Source organism: Empidonax traillii, unplaced genomic scaffold (assembly GCF_003031625.1).
Source record: "Empidonax traillii isolate 1590-97213 ecotype Southwest subspecies unplaced genomic scaffold, ASM303162v1 scaffold872:size346822, whole genome shotgun sequence".
NCBI classification, from domain to species: domain Eukaryota; kingdom Metazoa; phylum Chordata; class Aves; order Passeriformes; family Tyrannidae; genus Empidonax; species Empidonax traillii.
In genome coordinates this window covers 182,501-202,547 of record NW_020956065.1, presented here as the reverse complement: position 1 = coordinate 202,547, position 20,047 = coordinate 182,501, and the positions used below count along the sequence as shown (strand labels likewise).

Below are 20,047 nucleotides of genomic sequence, written 5' to 3'. Positions count from 1 at the left end.
ATTGTCAACAGCTGGAACTGGTGCGGAATCCTGGATTAAGCAGTTGTTAGGATAAGTCTGCTGGTATTTCTCCAGTTACCACAGGTGATGATGACTTTATCACAGATCTTGCAGACCTGCCATGCCCAGGGCAGGCTTTCTCATGACCCATCTCCTCAGGGCACCCACCTCAGCATGAGATGCCTTCACATCCCATAGTCTCCTTCCTTTCAACACTTGAGGGTTACATTCACCAGACAGAGAGAAAGCAGAGATGGACTGTAAATATCCAGGCACAAAAACAGAACCCAGTGGTCAATCAAAAGGTGCTTCACACTTAGAATCATAGAACAGTTTGGATTGCAAGGCACCCTTAAAGGTCATCTAGTCCAAGGCACATGCAATTAACAGGGGCATGCTTTACTAGATCAGGTTGCTCAGAGCCCTGCCAACCTAACCTTGAATGTTTCCAATGATTGGTCATTCACCACCTCTCTGGGCAACCTGTTCCTGTGTTTTTCCAACCCTTATTGCAAAAAACCTCTTTCTTTTGTGTAATCTAAACTGGTCACCTCTTAATTGACTTAAGCAGTCAACTTTGATCTGAGCCTTCTCCAAGGTCATCTCTCTTTCATTGCAGCCTTAATTTTGGTAACATGGCAAGTTTCAAACACATTTCACATCCAACTGACCGCTCACATATGCTGCTTCCTAAGGCAAGGGTCTGACAACAGCCTTCCTGACCAACTCCTTGGAAATTTCTGAAGAGTAGAGGTTAGTCAAGCAGGCTAAATTCAGTTATGGGCTACACTATCCGTAATAGCAAAGGGAGCAGACTCATGCTGCAAGCTCCTCCAGGCTGCAGGTTCAGTGGGATGGGAGTGTCATAGTCCCCTTGTCTAAGAGTCATAGTCAGGCATCTCACTCCTTTTTATGGTGAGTTATGGCCATACTTGTGGTCACCAATGCTATGATCACTGAAGAGTAAAAAATAAGGTGAGCACTGCATGATTATTAAAATCAACTAAAATCAAAACAATGAAAACTGGCAGAAAGAGATACATATGGCCACTGAACTGGTATATTCTAGCTTTAAAAAGAAAAGAAATAGCATCCAAATCCTTTTCCAGATGTGCTGTTGGACTAGGATGGGGTATTAAAGGCTGAAGAATCTACAGTCACATGCTTATTTTGGAATAGCACAGAGGCATGTTTGGAAATGTCTTTTGAGCTGTAGAAAAAAGAACAGTGAAATAAAATGTGGGAACAGAATCATATGCCAATGAGCAAAATGGATTTCTTCAGCAGTCCATGTCTTTCACTTATTTAAAAATAGCTACAAGGTTGATCTGGGAATTAATCTCAGGACTGTCATAAACTGCAGTGCAAACACTTCATATTGTCCTGCTGAGTTTCTGACAACTCTGAAAAGTCTCACATGTTTCACATGGCAGCTGATACATTTTAATTGCAAAGGAAAACAAAGTGTTAGTATGGGTCAGGCCAGCTTGGCTTGTGAGTGAAACAACTGTAGAAACTTAAGGGCTTAGAAAAACTCTCGAGAAATTCCCTAGTCAGTGGCTTCTCAGGTAGGGTTAGTCACCATGGAAAACCAACAGTTTTTCAAATGCTGAACATCTGCAGTATAATCTAAATTTTAGGATATGAATGAAGTCATTAACATCAAGGTATGGATTAGACTCAATCACAGAATTACAATGTGTATCTCCGTGTCACAGTGCTCATGAGGGACAAAGAAGACATGACAGTGCTCATCTAGGACACACCTTATGCACAGGTCGTCTCACTAGCAAAAATGTAAATCTGTACAAGCTGGACCCTTTTCTTCTCCTCCCCCACTAAGAGAGGGCATATGTTAATGACAGTGGTGGAGTTTAATTATGCATTTGTCTTTTCTTTCTACTTTGCCTATCCCAAGCCTTCAGAAACCCTTGCTTGCTATTACTGAGAGGGAGAAGTTGGAGATACCTGAGGTGGTAGTCCCTGATGGAACAGGGTCTTCAATATAATTCCTATCCCCTTCTCCCAGCCCCTTCCCCCACAGAGGCTGATATCCCTTCTATTTCCTTGTTTCACCAGCAGCAATGAATTACCAGGACACAATTTGCATTCCAGGCTCATCCTTATCTAGAGTCCTTTCCATGGAAAGAACAACCCAGTCAAGATCCATGTCTAATCTCATTCCTCAGGTGAAGGCATTCATTTCACCAGATACAGAAAAGGATTTTTAGCCATGCCTTGTAGTCTTCATGGCCTTTGAAGCTCCTACCTCCCAAGGAGAGGGTCGTCCACACCAAGCCACAGCCAAGGAGCACTATCTATCTCTGTTGGAGACACAAAACAGAAGGGGAAAAAATAGCAAGTATCAAAGGACTAGAGTGCAAGGCAAGAGGAATTCATAATGCTCTGGGGAGACAGGAATATTGGATCTTAGTTGCCACTTCTAGGTTACCCTCTGGAAAGGCTGTTCGAACAGGAATGGAGATGGACCTGTCCTGGAACAGGGATCTCAGACCAACATTTTGCTACACCACCAACACTGTAAACTGACTTCAAATCATGGTTGTATGACAAAATTTAAGTAACAAAATACTAAGCAAAATACAACCTTTTTACTTTCAACACTAATTTTAGTTGAAAAACACATTTCATGATACCAGAGTTTTCCACAAGAAAGACATTCTGATTTTTTATGGAGCCACAAGTTTTTCTCTGGCTTTATTCAGTCACAAAGTTTTCTCCAACAGCTTACGAAAAAATCCTAAAAGTCACAACTTTCACTGTCAAAGTCATGGCAGTGACAGTCACACAGACTTTTTTGTTGTTGTTGTGCTGTTATCTTCCATACTGAAGTTTTCCATTTCTGGCCAAAGGTGACTTATTTCTATAAACAGAAACATTTTCACACTTTACATGCTTAAAACAAAATCCCTTTGTGTAAAAAGCCAGTCTGGAGAATTTCGTCCTGGCAGCTGAATGCATCAGAGTCCTATCAATAGTTAGACAGGCTCTTGGTAATTAGGTTAAAAAAAAAGAAATTCGAACTTGGTAGTGGCTCCCTAATTCAAATGCTTCTTTTAAAAGAGACACACTGAAACAAGGAAGCCCTTATTGGTCTTCAGTTCCTATATGACAAAGGGAAGAAGAATAAACTTGGATGTAAAGTGACTATGACCAGCACGTCCTTGAAGAGCCAGAGGGACAACTGTTACAGTCCATGAGGAATACCTGTTAGGCAAAAGCCGTGCTACTGCCCTGAACACTTAGCAGAAAGTGCTCTGCCCTGTTAAGGGTTGGCTCCAGGGGATCCCCCAGAGCACCTAACACTGCTCTGATGGTCCCTGATGATGCCGTAACGTGGGCTCTGCGTGCACAGGGCAGCTCGCAGGAAATGGTCTGCCATGTTCTAACTCTGGCACTTTGCAGAGTGCGGCAATGGAAGCACGTGCGATGTGACCTTTGTGAGCTTAGCGCTGACAGATGTCACCTCAGTGATCAAACACCAGTTCCAGCTCTGCAGGAACCTTCATTGTGATCTCTTACCTATTTCTCTCAAACCAGGGGAACTAAAATCCAGGTCCCATTAAAATTAAGGGCATAAGATAGTAACACGTTTCAGAAGATCTCAGGATGTACTGTGGTGCAAAAAACAATACATAACATCTTCTTCAGCCATCTTTGACCAAGTAATCCTCTGGTCTGAATTGCTCTTTATATAACACTGTCCTAAAGCACAGGCTGAACCAGAATAAAATGAAATTTAAACTACAAACTCCTTTAAAAATGTGGTTTGAGCCTTGACTTTAGTATCTTCAAAACTCAGTGGCAAATACCAAAACCATTGTTGATTCTTACCTCAGAAAACAGAAGCAATAGTGCCCAGTGACTGAATTAGATGCATAATAATACATTTATCCTGAAAAGAGAAGAAACTTGAATTTTATCTCTGCTTGAAAAATAAGCCATCTGTAACCAATAATACCTTCTGGATGACAATTTGAAGTCTGAATCTGAGATTGGTTTTCAAATGCAGGCGCTAAAAATAAAGAAATATAAACTCAAATTATCTAATCTTTCTTTCAAATAGAATCTTCTGTGATTTTTTTATCTTCAGAAATTTCAATTATCTTCCATTAAAAAAAAAACAACAAAAAACCCAAAATCAAACCAACAAGCAAAAAAACCCCCACCAAAACCACAAAAAAACCCACCAAACAAACAAAAAACCCACATTGCTTGGAAGAACATCTAGAAAAATACACTTTTTTCCCAGAAGAAAGAGAAAAAATTGTTACTCAAAATGCTGTTCTTCCCTTCCCTAAACAATCTCTGGTCTATAATTTCTTCTCTGTCACAAACTGAGCCCATTTCTCAGCTTTCTTGGCTTAATGCCACATGAGTTCCTGTAATCCCTATTCCATCTGGTGCAGAAGTCATCAGGAAGCACTTCTCTTCTTCAGTAAAATAGATATTACTGAAAAAAGCCAGCACTTCACTAAAATGAAGCATTTCAGACAAAACCCCTTGGCCTAAGAGCAGGGCATACAAGTGAGAAGACCTGATGAGTACACAAAGGAAGCTGGTATGGGACTCAGGCATCTGGGCTTCTTCGACCAGCTGGTGTCCTCCTTTCCTTGGCAACAGCTATAAGCAAGAACAGCTACTTCCATATGTAGCCTCTTTCCCACATTTCCCACAGAAACCACAAAACAAATGTACATGTTTCCTGAAAAGGAGACAAAGTGTTGCTTTTTCTAGAAATCATTAATGAAGACAGCTTTGAAATAAGTTAGACTTTTTTTCCCATAGTGAAAAAGGGATAGATGGAATGTAAAAGCAGCTGTCTGCTCTACGTGCTTTCAGGAATGGATACCCTTCCTCAAAGCTCAAAATTGCAGAGCAGAGACAGAAGGGATTGGGGTGCTTGTGAGCTTGCCAGATCAACTTCATTTTGGCTTATATATCTGATATACATAGTGAGAATCAAAGTTTGTTTACAACATTGATCTTCACACATGCATTGAAACCATGGCTTTATTCTATTTTCACATTGCTAATGAGAGCTATTTCTGAGCACAAATGACAAACAGTTAGCCTGTACTACTGGCCTTTACTATTGGCCTTTCTTGTTCTAACACCTTCACTCTGCTCACTTTTTCCCCACCTAATTTCCAAAATTAAAATTCTGCCCAACACAGAGCTGTTCTCTGCACATCCCAGAGTCACAGAATGAATTAGATTGGAAAAGAACTCTGAGATCATAGAATTCAATATATGAATGAATTCCACCACCTTGTCAAAATAGACCATGGCACTAAGTGCCAATCCAGTCTTTTCTTAAATATCTCCAGGGTTAGTGACTCCACCACCTCCATGGACAGCCCATTCCAATGCCCAATCAACCATTCTGTGAAGAACTTCCTAAAGTCTAGCCTAAACCTCCCCTGGCACAGTTTAAGGCCATGCCCCCTTGTCCTACTGCTGGTTTCCTGGGAGAAGAGACCAACACCCACCTGGCTACAACCTCCTCTCAGGTAGCTGTAGAGAGTGATGAGGTCTCCCTTGAGCCTCCTTTTCTCCTGGCTGAATAACCCCAGCTCCCTCAGCTGCTCCTCATAGGACATGTACTGCAGACCCCTCACCAGCTTTTTTGCCATTTTCTGGACTCGCTCCAGCACCTCGATGTCCTTCCTGAACTGAAGGGCCCAGAACAGCATACAGTACTCAATGTGTACCCTCCCCGGTGCCAAGTAGTGGGGAATAATCACTTCCTTAGTCCTGTCAGCCTCACTATTCCTGATACAAGCCAGGATGCCATTGACCTTCTTGGCCACCTGGGCACACTGCTGGCTCATGTTCAACTGGCTGTCGACCAGCACCCCAAGGTCTTTTTCTGTCAGGCAGCTTTCCAGCCACTCTGCCCCCAGCCTGCATGGGGTTATTGTGGCCAAAATGTAGGACTTGTTACTTGGTCTTGCTCAACCTATACAAGTGCCCTTGGCCCACTGATCCAGCCTGTGCAGGTCCCACTGCAGAGCCTGCCTGCCCTCCAGCAGATGGGCACTCCAACCCCGCTTAGTGTTGTCCAAAAATTTACTAATGGTACATTTGATTTCCTCATCCAGATCATCAATAAAGATGTTAAACAGGACTGGGCCCAGCACTGATCCCTGGGGGACACCACTGGTGACCGGCCGCCAGCTGGATGCAGCCCCATTCACCAGCACTCTCTGAGCCCGGCCCTCGAGCCAGTTCCTGACCCAGCACAGAGTGCCCCTGTCCAAGCCATGGGCTGCCAGCTTTTCCAGGAGTATGCTGTGGGAGACGGTGTCAAAGGCTTTGCTGAAGTCCAGATAGACCAAATCCACAGCCTTCCCCTCATCCACAAGGTGGGTTACCTGCTCCCAGAAAGAGATCACGTTGGTCAGGCAGGACCAGGCCCTCCTAAATCCATGCTGGCTGGCTCTGATCTCCTGGTTGTCCTTTATACGCCATGTGATCACACTCTAGAGGATCTGCTCCACAACCTCACTGAGCACAGAGATCAGGTTGACAGGTCTGTATTTACCTGGATCCTCCTTCCTGCCCTTCTTGTGGATGGGCATCCCATTGGCCAATGTCTAGTCATCTGGGACCTCCTCCATTATCCATGATTATTGATGGAAAACAGCTTAGCAAGTTCTTCTGCTAGCTCCCTTGTTGTCCCAGGATGAATCCCATCCTGTCCCATAGATCTGTGAGTATTGAGTGGCTCAGGAGGTCACTAACTACTTCCTCCTGGATTACAGGCGGTTCATTCTGCTCCATCCCTTTCTACTAGTTCAGGAGGCCAGTTATCCTGAGGATAACCAATCATAATGCTGAAGACTGAGGTAAAGAAGGGATTAAGTACCTCAGACTTTTCCTCATCTTTGATGACTATATCCTCCCCCAAATCCAATAAAGAATGGAGGTTTTCCTTGCCCCTCCTTTTGCTATTAATGTATTTATAAAAACACTTTCTGTTGTCCTTAACAGAAGTGGCCAGATTAAGTTCTAACTGAGCTTTCACCTCTCTTACCTTCTTTCTACATGACCTAATGATATCCTTAAACACTTCCTGAGTTGCCTGCCCCTTTTCCCAAAGGTGGTACACACTCTTTTTTCCCCCTGAGTTCCTGCAGAATCTCCCTGTTCCACCAGACCAGTCATCTTCCCCACTGGCTCATTTTTTAGCACACAGAAACAGCCTGCTTCTGGGCCTTCAAGATTTCTTTCTTGAACTATGTCCATCCTTCCTGGACCCCTTGTTTTTTAAGGGCTTCTTCCCAAGGGACTTTCTAAATCAGGGTCCTGAATAGGCCAAAATCTGCCCTCTGGAAGTCCAGGGTAAAAGTTTTGTTGACACCTCTCCTTACTTCATTGAGTACTGAAAACTCCATCATTTACTGGTGGTTGTGTCCAAGATGGCCTCTGACTACAACATCTCCCACCAGCCCTTCTCTGGTTGTAAACAGGGAGTCTACTAGGACATCACCCCTGGTAGGCTCACTTACCAGCTGCAATAGAAAGCTATCTTCCACACACTCCAGGAACCTCCTAGACTTCCTGCTCTCCACCGTGTCGAGTTTCCAGCAGACATCCCACAGGTTAAAGTCTCCCATAAGAACGAGGGCTGTCAGCTGTGAAACATCAGCCAGCCACTTACAGAATAATTCATCCATCTCTTCTTCCTGGTGGGGGCATCTGTAACAGACTCCAAAGAAACTCCTTTAGAGCCGACTCTTCAGTGTAACAGGCACCTTCACCCCATCTGCCTCCATGCAGCTGAGGCTGCATCTTCTCTCTTTTCTTGTTTCTTTCAGCACCTGTCACTTCAGACTTTCCTGATCTTGTTTTGGTCTAACAGGAACATAGCATGGTGAATAGAGCAGCACCATGTAGAATTGTACATCCTCAATGTCGGTACAACCATGTACTGACTTGTTTTTATTTCATTTAAGAGGCCTCACTGGAGGCATGACAGTTTCACTACCATTGTAGTACTTTACAAACAATACATCAACCAAAGGATTAATTACATAAACATCTTGTTAAACTTGCTGTCACTACTTCACTGTGATCTGATGATAACTGCATAACATACTGCTAATAGTAAGTATTATTCTTGACAGATTTGGCATGTATAACGATTTCTACAGTTCCTTCCCAGCATAGACATTTTCCTGCTTCTTGATCACTACTGCCTTTGTGTTACTTGGAGAGCCTCCCGCTTTCTCCAGGGAATTTCATAAGTCTTTCATCCAATCCCACAGCTGCTCAGCATCCACCTAACTGATGTGATCACCTCTGGAAAGGAAACACAAGGATGAGTTGATACCATATTCTTCTGGACATGGTATTTCTGAGTAATGTCATACATGAAAAGACTGCAGGTAACATGCCTCTCAGGCAGAACGGAAAAGAAGAATTAAAGTCAAAGAAGAGTTGAAAGCACCTCTTTTTTTTTCAGTTGTGGAGAAAAAATCACGGCTACTCATCTGGTTTAATAGTTGTCTCATTAAAGGATTTACTACACTGAAGAGTTTGAATACCCAGAACTGTTTCTGGTTTATAAAATGCAATTATTCTAAAGCATTTTTGTTTAAAAAAAAGAGGTAACTTGGCACTCTTAACAACCAGGGTGTCAGCAAACTGATATTTTAGCTTTACAGATGCTGCTACAAAAATGTCTTCCAAAAACCGTTTGTCTTCAAGGTATGAGAAGCAAGTACACATGAAATTTAGCATGGGGTTTAGATTTAGTTTCCAAAACTATGGGTTTTTGAATTCTCATACTTAGAGATAAATTTCATTATTAACTGAGGTTAAAAAGGGCTCTGCTAAACCTTCAGTGGTTTGGGGAAAAGGGTATTTGGTAGATTTTAGAGAAAAGTATAAGAGCAGAACTTCTGAGTGTGAGGAAGCTAGCTAGTGCATATACTTCACATTTTATAGAAATCAAAGTATTCCCAAAAAGAGACCATGAGTTTATGGAATCTATGAGTTTACCAGGCAGATTTAGTTTGTACCATTTAAAGAACGAAGTTTAGTTTGATTACGAGCAGAGAAGTATGCATACATATATTTTGTATGTTAACTGTACCAAACATTGTTTAAACCTTTAGGGTATTACTTCTGTAGTAAAAGCCACATTTCTTAAAACATGCTAGCATACATTAGCTAACAGATTTACATGACAATTCAAACTCTCAGGGTTCTCAGGCTCAGTATAAAGAGCAAGGAAAGTCTGTTTACAAAGCTAATGTTGTTTGTGCTTGTAAGGTCTAGCATGAAATGGTATTATGTTCAGAAAATTATATTCACCTACTGCTTTGCACTCACCCATAGCTCAAAACATGAATACAAAGCAGCATCACTCAGCTAAATATAACGGGTCTGTGATGATTCCACTGGGCTGTGAAGAACTGCTGAAATTTTGATTAACCTGTGAAAAGGGAAAAGACAATGAGCTACAGAGATAGCACTTGCTTCTCCCATAGTAAAGTGAAAATCACATTATGATCTTCAAATAGTGCTACTATTTGGGAGGCACTTTTCACAGAAGATTGACATCTTACACACCCTTCAAAAACCATAGCTAGCCAGCTGACAGATGTCCTCCCTTAGCAAATGGTCTGCTGAGACATCCCAGCTCACATCCCAGGGTTATTGCAACGTTCTTTTTGTGCAGCGGCAAAATCCCATCCAGCCCCACTTTAAAACCTGCTGGCAAATGAAAGCTAGAATCACTCTAAGTTTAACACATCTAAAAATGTATTATTGTGCCAGAAATTATTTAAATGAACTTATTTTTGCAGCCATATTTCATTTTATGAGTAATTTTTCCCTTTGACCTGCCTGCTTAAGAACTCTCTTAAGCTGTCTTCCAAAACATATGCACAGATATTTTCTATACTTAATCTCTTGTTTGTTTTCACATTTCCTACCCTGGATAAAAGTTTAAAACATTTATTTCTGCTTCTTAGTTATAACTTAGAAAGTCAGCAGTGCTATGAAAAAAAAAACAACCAACAGTATGATGTTGCAGAGATGTATTAACATTACTCAACATTCAAAGGTTTGCTAAACCCAAGAACTCAGCGAAGGACTTCTTCAGTATATTACACAGAACTAACCAAGAGTTCTTAATTTCCCAGGGAAGCACAGATTTTACAGGAAATTTACTGAATTAGACTAGAATATTAAAAACAAACAAACAAACAAACAAACAAACAGAATTTCATTTCAGCTTGGCTTGTACAGAAATTAGTGTATTTCATTTTGCTAAACTGACTGATATGTCCTGGAAGTTAACATAACAGAAAACTACTTTTGTTTGCCCCAGAAGGACTATACTGACTCCTGTTCTCATTCAGGGTTGATATTTCATCTAGCTCTCTGGTTGAACTGCATTGGAGTCATAGAAAAGAAGTTGATTCATTAGAAAATTATTTTGGTAAGGGAAGAATATCTAAAAGATTTCTTTTTTTTTCACAAGGATGCTTTTTACCTCAGCCACCCCTGCAAAGCACTGAAAATGGGAAAATCTGGATAAGTTGCAAAGTGCCTTGGGAGAAATTGTGCATTTTACAAAGTTTGAAGCATGAAAATGTCTCATTGAGGTTGAAAATATTTCTACATTGGTAAATTCTTGATTTTTTAAGAACTCTCATTTGCAGGAAAAGACTTTGAAACATGAGCATTTCGTATCAGCAAAGCTCTGCATGCAAATACCTGACTTCCTTGTTCAGGAGCAAATCCAAATCCTGCTTAGCTCTCATAATAGTCCCCTTCCATCTGAGAGATTTCTGTAGCATGTATCAGATTAGTGTAATTATTACTCTCCTAGAAATTCTTCCATTAACACCATCTGCTTATACTTCAAGGTAAAGAACATTTCTTCTCCCAGGTCACTACTCAATGATACAACTGCAATTTTCTGGAGCTGAGATATATTGTACTATAAATCAAAGAAACCTTTTAAAGACATTTCTCACCTACATCCTGATTGTGCAAACACAAGTCTGTGGGGAACCAGATGGATACAAAATATCTCTCAATTTTAATTCATCTTTCCAAGGTTGCCAGTTCCGTGGAAAACACCTTGGAGAAAACAAAACCAAACCACACCACAGAGCAAGAGTAGCTGGGCATCTTGAATTTCTTTGGAAATGCTGTTCATTGAAATGATTTCAAACCAAAGAAATTCATGATTCTATTGATATTTATTATTTCTTCAAAGTATACTCATGTGTTTACCCATAAGGAGATGATGGATTCACCACTCCAGCTAGGCAAAGAACTTTTTCTGTGATCAAAACGTAAAGTACCCATTAAAGTTTTTTGCAGTCCCTTTCTTTTGATATAAATCTGAAAACACCAAAACAACCTCATCACTATTGCACTGATGACCCTTAAGACTGAGCTGTTGCTCGAATATCACTAAGTAAAACCTGTCAAAATGTGCTATGACCACTAAACTAAAACTAATGACTTCACCAGCAGCCCCTGGGCTCTAACAAGCAGAAAATAACATTGATCTTAATCAGATCAGACACCAGATTCACTCAACTCTATCTCAGAGTCTATTTGATTTCATGCTTTCATTATAAAATCAATTAATTGCTTCATTGCCTAGTCATTTTATATGTTTCTTATGGAACATATTGTGTTGACGTTCAAAAGATAGCAGGCACAAATATTTTGTATGAGCCACACACAGTAACAGCGAGTGGAAAACAGCATTATTTTAAAAAGATGCAGCATATATAAAGCCAACGCCATGAACGAGTTCACCAGACCATGCAAAGCAGTGAGATCAATTGTACCGGCCAGGGGGTCTTTCCTGAGTGCCTAAAAGCCCTGATTTCACAGGGGCTTCACAAACTGTGACAAGGAGACAAGTGCCATTCACAAATCCATCCTCAGCAGCACCTTTGCCAGTGCACAAGCACCTCCCAGCAGAGGAGCTCAGTCTCCTCAGAGCTGAAAGTTGAAACATTGTCAGTGCAGTGAGGCATTTTAGAAGCTGAAACTAAACATGAAACACCAAGGTAATCAGTACAGACATGCTGGACATGTGGAAAATTTAAGCCAAAATGAGGTTCTTTTATGTCTTTGCAATAATAATTTCATTTTCCATGCAACTTGTAAATTTGAGTGGATGTTTATGGAAAATGGGATCGTGCACTCAAGCATGAGTTTCCAAATGAAGTTGATTTTTAAGGAAGTTATTTATAGTTTCTTCTATCAAGCCTTTCATTTACATTTAGATTTTGTAGAGCACTTAACCATGATGCATTTCAGTTCGAGATGCAGTTCCATGAATATATAACTAGAAACATTCCTTTCAGACAAATGGGATTCCAACATTAGCAATAAGAGAAGGAATTTGTTAAGATTCAACTCTACAAAAAGTAAGTGTATATCTTTTCTACTGCAGATAGTATTTGCAATAGATGTGGGCTGGAAAACTGCTTTTCTGTGTTTATATTAACTTTTGTCCCAGTTGCCATGCACATATTCCAAAGAGTACTTTGCCTTAGCTTTCCTGAAGAAGTGCTCCTATAACAAATGCTTGATTTTTTCCCCCAGATTCAATTATGTGTCGTTTTATCCATTATTCCTTATGCTTATTCACTGATAATCTGTCATGTTCTCTTCTTCTGTGACTTACACATATTCTTTGGAAGTCACACAACGACATCAACCCTGCCCTACTTTTGAGGTGTCAATAATTTATCGAAGCCTGTCTTGCAGCTCTTCTGAAACCATTCCTTGTTCGTATCAAAGCTGTACAAGTTGCAGTCAGAGCTGAGTTTCACCCAGCACTATCCAGCTTTTGACACTGACCAACACTAATTCTTTCAAAAGACATTCACCAGGACAAAAGGCAGATATGGAAGAGTTTGCTGCCCATAGAATGATTTTTTGCTCTATTAATTAGAAGTAGATTTAGGTCTCCTCCCATGTTGTTATTTCATTTAATCAGTATGATGGCAGATTTTGAGGTTGAACAATCTGTAAAAGCAGACTATTTTTGGAGTCCCAAAGCCCTGAGTGTGTAGCAGGTCATGTTCAACCACCCTGGGACACTCGCAAAGGCAGCCCACTTCCTTTCTCAGGCAGGGTACCCATGCTAGTCAGTCTGACCAGCTCCAGGGATCTCACTTCAGTTTGGCAAGTACCCTGCTGACAATGCAGGGGGATGACTGGAACTACAAGTGAATGGCTGGCTTTCAATAGCCTGAGTAATAGTTACCCAGAAGCCAAGTAAGCCAGGGGAAATATTAATCTCAAACCAGCTTACAGTGTCTTATATTTTAGTTGTTCCTCTGTCTTTTACACAGAAGCAGCCAAAGTCCACAGGGTTTCACATTCTCCCTGACAGGTCCATGTCTGTTGGTCAGGGTCTCGTTTCTATCCATTCCTGGAAAGTGATCCTGACATAAATGTTATAGTGCTTGAAGCTTCTTCACTACTACTCTGTCCTCCTGTCCCTGCACAAAGCCCTAACAGCTGCATTTAGCTGCACTGCTTAACTGTTGAGAAATTGCCTTGATCAAATCTGTCTGAATAAGGAAAACCCCAAGTGTGTAAGTTGAGGTCACATGGGGAGGACCACGTCTTGTGGCAGACATGCCCCTGTCAGTGGGATGAGCTTGATTGCTGCTAGCCTGCCTTCAGAGGACACCTTGAACCAGCTCTCATACAGCTGCTGTTCTGACTCCCCAAGGGCCTGACACATTTGGCATGTTGACTAGAGCCTCACTTTCCATGTAGGAGTGGTACGCCAGGAGTGGGATGCAGAACTTCCATGACACAAGGGTAGTAAATGCCAGCTGGGAAGCATTGGAAAACAGGTCTGAAGGAATTAGTCTCACTCTGAACCCTCAAGGCTAGATAAGCCAATTCCTTAGCTTCTGGAAGATGAAAACAATTATTCTTCTGGAATGAGGGTAAGTAAACACTTAGACTCACCAAATTACTGATAGTTTCCATTGACTTGGGAGAGATTTGTTAATTTTTTAGATTTAAACTACGTGCTCCTCGGAGACATCTTTTTTTGAATATCAATTTCCACTGTTTTTCTGAGGCATAGAGGACTAATACAGCTAGATTACTTATTCAGCAGTCTTTTCTCTCTTTGCTTGACAGATACTTATCTGTAGGAATTAATTTCTTCTGGTGAATCAATTTAGAGCAGCACTTCCATAAACTCTCATAAGTTAGGCTGATTATATCCAGTTCTCATAAGCTGAGAATCACATTTCCTCATATATGTCATCCATAATAACATGAAACTTTGTTTCCAGGCTTCTGTCTTCACTATTTCAGAATCAGAGTGATTCAGGACTCTCTAAATAACCCTCCCATCCTGTGACTAGGAAGAGAGTCACAAATTTCAAACTGAAAGAAGAGATCACTTTCAGGATGGTGCCCCAGTCAGGAAGAGAAGAAAAAATAGCTGCAGTGGGAAAATGCCAGTGGTTTTAACATCCACAATCTGTCTTCTCTACTCAGTTTATTAAAGATTAACATCACCATTTGGCACTGCAAGGATGTGCTGTAGGAATAAGTGGGTTTAAGTCTAACATAACCATGAACAGGCCAAGTTGTTTTCACATATCTGTTGTATAGTGTTCAAGTCTTTTGCTTTAGTGCCAAGAGCTCGTATCAAGTGCTACAGAAACTGAGACTGTGCAACACCTTCCTGGAAGAAGTCCTAAATTTGTATAATTTACAAAAGTATTTCAGCTTTGCCCAGAGGATAGCACAAGTCCACAGTTTTAGGTTCTTGCATCTGGTGAGTGTACCTTCACCAGCTTCAGTCACAGTTCTGGGCAACCCAGTATAAGAAAGATGTGGATTCCCTAGAGTGGGACCAGTGAGGACCAGCCCAGGGCAAGAAAGATATATCTAAGGTACTGGAACATCTGTCATACATGGGGAGGCTGAGAGAGCTGGGACTGTTCAGCCTGAAGAAGAGAAGGCTCAAGGGATCTTATTAATATAGACAAATACTCAAGAGAAGGGTGCTGAAGACAAGGGAGGCAGATGCTGCTCAGTAGTGCCCACAGACAGGACAAGAAGCAACGGATATACAGTAAAGCACATGAAATTCCATCTTTGATATACCATTTTTTTTACAGTAAAGGTGGTAAGATAGAGAAAAATGTTGCCCAGAGAGGTTGTGGAGGTATTAAAAACCCAGCTGGACATCGTCCTGAGCAACTGGCTCTTGCTGCTCCACCTTAAGCAGTGGGGTTTGACTAGAAGATCTCAAGAGGTTCCTTCCAACCTAAACTACTCTACCATTAAGACCATAATCTGCACCAGTAACACAAAAAAAATTATTTTATAACTGTGGGCTATGTTCTTGCACATGTAGCATCATTTTCTGGATTGTCTGTAGTTTTAATTGGCCTACAAGTAACTGCAAATAGATCCTATTGATTACCCTCTAGTTGGGTATAATGTGAGGAAATGAGGTCAAAGATAGCTTCAGCAATGGAACAAACACGTCATCTGCTTTAGTGGTCAGCTAAAGTGTGTGCAACCAAAGTCATACAAAGGGCAAATCCTCTTTCCAGCAACTTGCTGTACTAAAAGAGATAACCCTTGCCTTGCCTGTGATTGCTTTCAGAACTCCTAACTTCTCTGCTTAGAAGTAGAGGGATTTATGTAAACCAAACCTTGTGACAAAGCATAAACTGTGCTAAACTTTGAGGATGCAGCTAAAATTTTTTACCTTTATTTTTGCCCTGAAGAATGCAAACACATTTTTGAGCCACTGAGTAACTAAATCAACAACATACTTCTGCAAGTAACAAAATTCTACCTTGCTTTCAAACACTAACATGCACATATAGGTACTCCTAGATAAACTCTTACTGTACTTTCTTTCCAGAGCAGTGTGCTGTGTCTCACGCAGGGTCCTCAAGGCCGTTACCACTTCTGCTTTCTATCAGGTTGGAAATAGAAATGTCACTCTTTGGCTTCTCCTGGGGATAGAAACCTCCATAGACAACTCAGAAAAGAGGGATCCTTACCTCACTAGCTGGAGTTCATCATCTGTGGCCCTTGTAACTTCCCTTCTCATCAGAACAATCCGCAATCACGGTAAGAGATCAGCGGTACGAGGCGTAGGCAGACAACACTGTTCCTCTTGTTTTTACAGCAACTTTCTGGAAAGAATTTATATATTTAATTTCAGTTACTTTAACTCAGTGGCTTTTAAAAATTTGCAAAATATATATCAAGAACACAAAGGTAACTGTGCTAACAAGTCAGAATAACTCACCAATAATTTTGCTGCTTCTTTAAAAGAAAGGCAGAAGTGTATGACTGAAAGCCTGTATAAAAGCAGAGTTTGGATAAAAGAAAACTAAAAGAAACTTAGTAAGTTTACTAACATCTTAATGAAAGTGGAAATTTCCAAGCAGAAATTGCTCAGCAGGGAGCATTTAAGTATGGAGAAATAGACATACACAGTGTGGTGAATCACATTCTGTAACATTTCCTGCACGTACCCTGCAGTGATGAGCAGGCAGCGTTCATGACTTCAGGGCACTACAGTTTTCACACTCAGCACAGAAGGAAGTGTTGCAGCATCATCTCATTTTGGGAAATACAGAAGAAAGAAGAGGATAAGAGGAAAATCTCATCTCAAGAGACAGAAGTACCTGAGCAAGTGTTCTTTTTTCTCTCTCGGGCATACACCAAGCCTACAAGCCTGCTTGCATACAGGCCAGGATTGTTTTCAAATGTCTCAGCTCTCACTTAGCTTCAGCTGTAGACTGTGACTCTCTCACTCCAGCCATCGACTGTGACTCTCATAACTTCATGAGGTGGGATCCTATGCCCTGTCTGACCTACAGCCATTTGCTTCACAATGAGAAAGAAGCAGCTCTTGCTATGTGTAGATCAGCAGAGACACTGAGATAGATGTGACACAAGGTTGGCTTGGGTAACTTCTAACAAACTCAGGAAACTACTCATATAAGCAAAAACTCCCTGATCACTCATTTACACAGGTCAGAAGACTGGTCAAGAGGTGAGAAAGCTACCTGCAGGTAAGCTGTCAGACTGACAGCATGACACTTAGGGTTGGACCAGTACCTCTGCTTTATCTTTAGCTATGAAACCAGCCTAGTGCAGACCTACATCTGACATTCAACCCCACCCTAACAACACAGCCAGCTCCATAGGCCGCTCCTCCTCTCTTCCTGCTGCTCTGTGAATCAATGGAAACAAAAGGGAGCATTGTCTGGACGGGAGAGTCATGACTTCCAGAAAAGCTGAGCAACAGAAAACAACACAGATACATTATTTTGTCTCCATTTATCTCCGTTTCTTACTGCACTTCTGCAGAAGTGCAATGGTCATTTAACATATAGCGGGCAGAGGGGAGTCTCTATCACTTGTGGGATGCTGTATATTCACAATTTTGATGCTTAGTATAAAATAGTATGTCAAACCATGTGTCATGCAGTAAGACATTGCCACATAGGTCAGAACACTAAAAGAATTTGCAGGTAAGAAATAATCTTAGTTACTGAAACAGTAAAATAAAAAAAAAACACAATGGAGACAAGGACAACTTACACAGGTATTTAACACTCTTGGGGAAAAAAAAATCCATTTTTGCTAAGAAAAATACACTTACCAGCAATGTTGCAAAAGCCTTAAGATTACAGTAAATATTTTGGATAAGCATCAAAATACTAGTAGTTCAAGCAACTTACGTTTTCCTGCAATTTTATGAGGGTAGACAGAAGGGTCCAAAATACATTCAAATAAAGTATGATGTATAAAGTACATGACCATCCAAGTATTTTTCCTTCCTGAAGTAGAAAATGAGAAAAATATCAGTTTTTACAACACTACAGAGCTTGGTCTTTTCAGATGATGTACTTGTAAATTTTTGTTTTGTTTTGTTTTTTATTCTGTTAACTAAGAACTTTCAACACTACTTGCACCCAGACCCAGAACCATTTCTGGTGAAAGACAATTGTGCTTCTCCAGTAATCTAAGTCATGCCAAACCTGTGCAGCAAGCACGAAGAGTGAACTGCTCTGCAAATACCACTGCAGTTTGTCACTAAGAATTTCTGTATTTTAAAACCAACAATGAAAAAAAGTGCTATAAATTTAAGGACAAAATATGTGTAAGACGCTTTACAGTCCTCACAGTCAGTATTTTGCTGGATACATGAAGTCAGTTATACAGCAGCATCTGTCAAAAGCATGAGGCTCTTCTAATTATCACTTTTTAAATGTCTGCAGTTTATAGGGGGAAAAAAGGAGAAGAAAGAATAATTGAAGAACACTGGCCATTTGAAACTCCTAAGACTATTTCTCAGGGACTGTTATGCTATTCTGTACCTCCTGAAAAGAACACTGCAAGGAGAAGGGTTGGCAGGAATAAGCATTTTCACAATACCATGACTGATGGAGGACCAAGAATTCAAAACCAGAAATCTCTTAGGAACAACTCACTAAACAGGAATCTTAAACATTTGAGACTTCTGGAAGGGAAGCAGGTGGAATGTGGAACATATTTGGGTTTTGGCAAGGCAATAAAAGTACTGATACTGACCTTGAAAAGCTCATCTCTGGAAAGCTGGAGTCATTTTGTGCTATTGTTTGTTATGCTGAGGAGAAAAGGACAAATACAGGAATCTTGACAGGGCAAGCTCTGGTCTTCATGTGAATTAAAGCTCAAATCACTGAAGCTGATGAATAACTTCGCATGAATAGAAAACAGTAATTGAATTGGCTTTATATTAGTTCATTTTACCCCAAAGTGACTTCTTTCAGCTATGTCCGTGTGCTCAGTGCCATCTCTACCACTTTGTAGCTGTACCATTATGAGCAAATATCTCTGGTTACTTACTGCTGATGTACACATCTCATCTACACAGTAATACTTCCAAATATCTCCCCAGAACTAAAAGGAGCTTATTACCAGAAAAGATGGTATTTCTTCCATATTGTCTCTACAGAAGCAGTGCAAAGAGAGAGGGTTTGAAGCTTTGCTCTGCCCTTTCATAATGACCACCATGTCTGGTTATCAGAGTGTGAACACAGAGTACAATTGCTGTTGGGAACTGCATTTCTACCCCGATCATCCTTTATGCACCACGACGGCATGGCTTTTTTATGCTCTCTGGTATCTGAGGAAAAGGGCACCCCTCTGTTCTCCAGAGCTGCAAGAGGAGAATCTGAAGCCAAAGGCAATCCCTATCACTCTCCTTGCAGAGCTTTTCCCAACTGATTCTCATTCTAATCATACCTGGTATTTGCTAATTTTTGATTATTTTTGCTAATCTGTCTAATATCAAACAAATGTTAGCTCCCTTCCCCTTCTGCTGCTATTTAAGCCACTACACAAAAGACACTGCTTTAATATTTAACCTCTGAGCCTACAACAACTGCAGAGAAGCACAAGACAGAGATGAAGCAGTAAAATATTTGTAACTAGCTTCAGAAATGTCCTCCAGGTCCCTGCACCTAGCTTTGCGTTTCTTTGCATTCTATGGACAAATTTGCACTGCAGCTGCCTACCGCACACAGTTACCTGGGGCTTTGCACTCAGAGCTTAAAAATGCTGGAAGCAATTACCCTTAAAAATGTTGCCTGTAGGTCTGACCACAGCATCCACCCGAAAAAGGATGCGAGGGAAAGGCTGGGAGGCCAAGTGATTGCACCAAGGGGCGGGGCAGTACACCTTTGCTGAAGTCCCCGTGAGACCTCGCCAGACAGAAATATCACCTCATGCTGCGCGTGGCTCATCACAGCACAATCACCTCGTCTGGGAACACGGGTGATGAAGCTGCACTTGGGCAAGAGCTGTCTGTCTGCGGCTTCAGAAACCACTGGGCAGATGAACAGAGCAAAGAATAGAAGGGGCTAAACCCTTCTTACCTACCTGCTTTGCTTTTTCCATACCGAGTATAAATTCAGACAAAGAACACCTGAATAACTTCTGTTTAAACAGCTCAGGCTATTGCTTAATTCAAGGA

General features: G+C 41.1%; 1 long non-coding RNA gene across 1 annotated transcript; it reads right to left on the bottom strand.

The window, feature by feature from the left end:
- Positions 1-7,894: 7,894 nt before the first annotated feature.
- LOC114067156 lies at positions 7,895-16,211 on the bottom strand. Its single transcript, XR_003573336.1, has 3 exons — positions 16,074-16,211; positions 9,364-9,466; positions 7,895-8,328 (listed from the first exon to the last, which is right to left on the bottom strand). It is a non-coding gene; the product is annotated as an uncharacterized LOC114067156 (long non-coding RNA).
- Between the last annotated feature and the right edge of the window lie 3,836 nt (positions 16,212-20,047).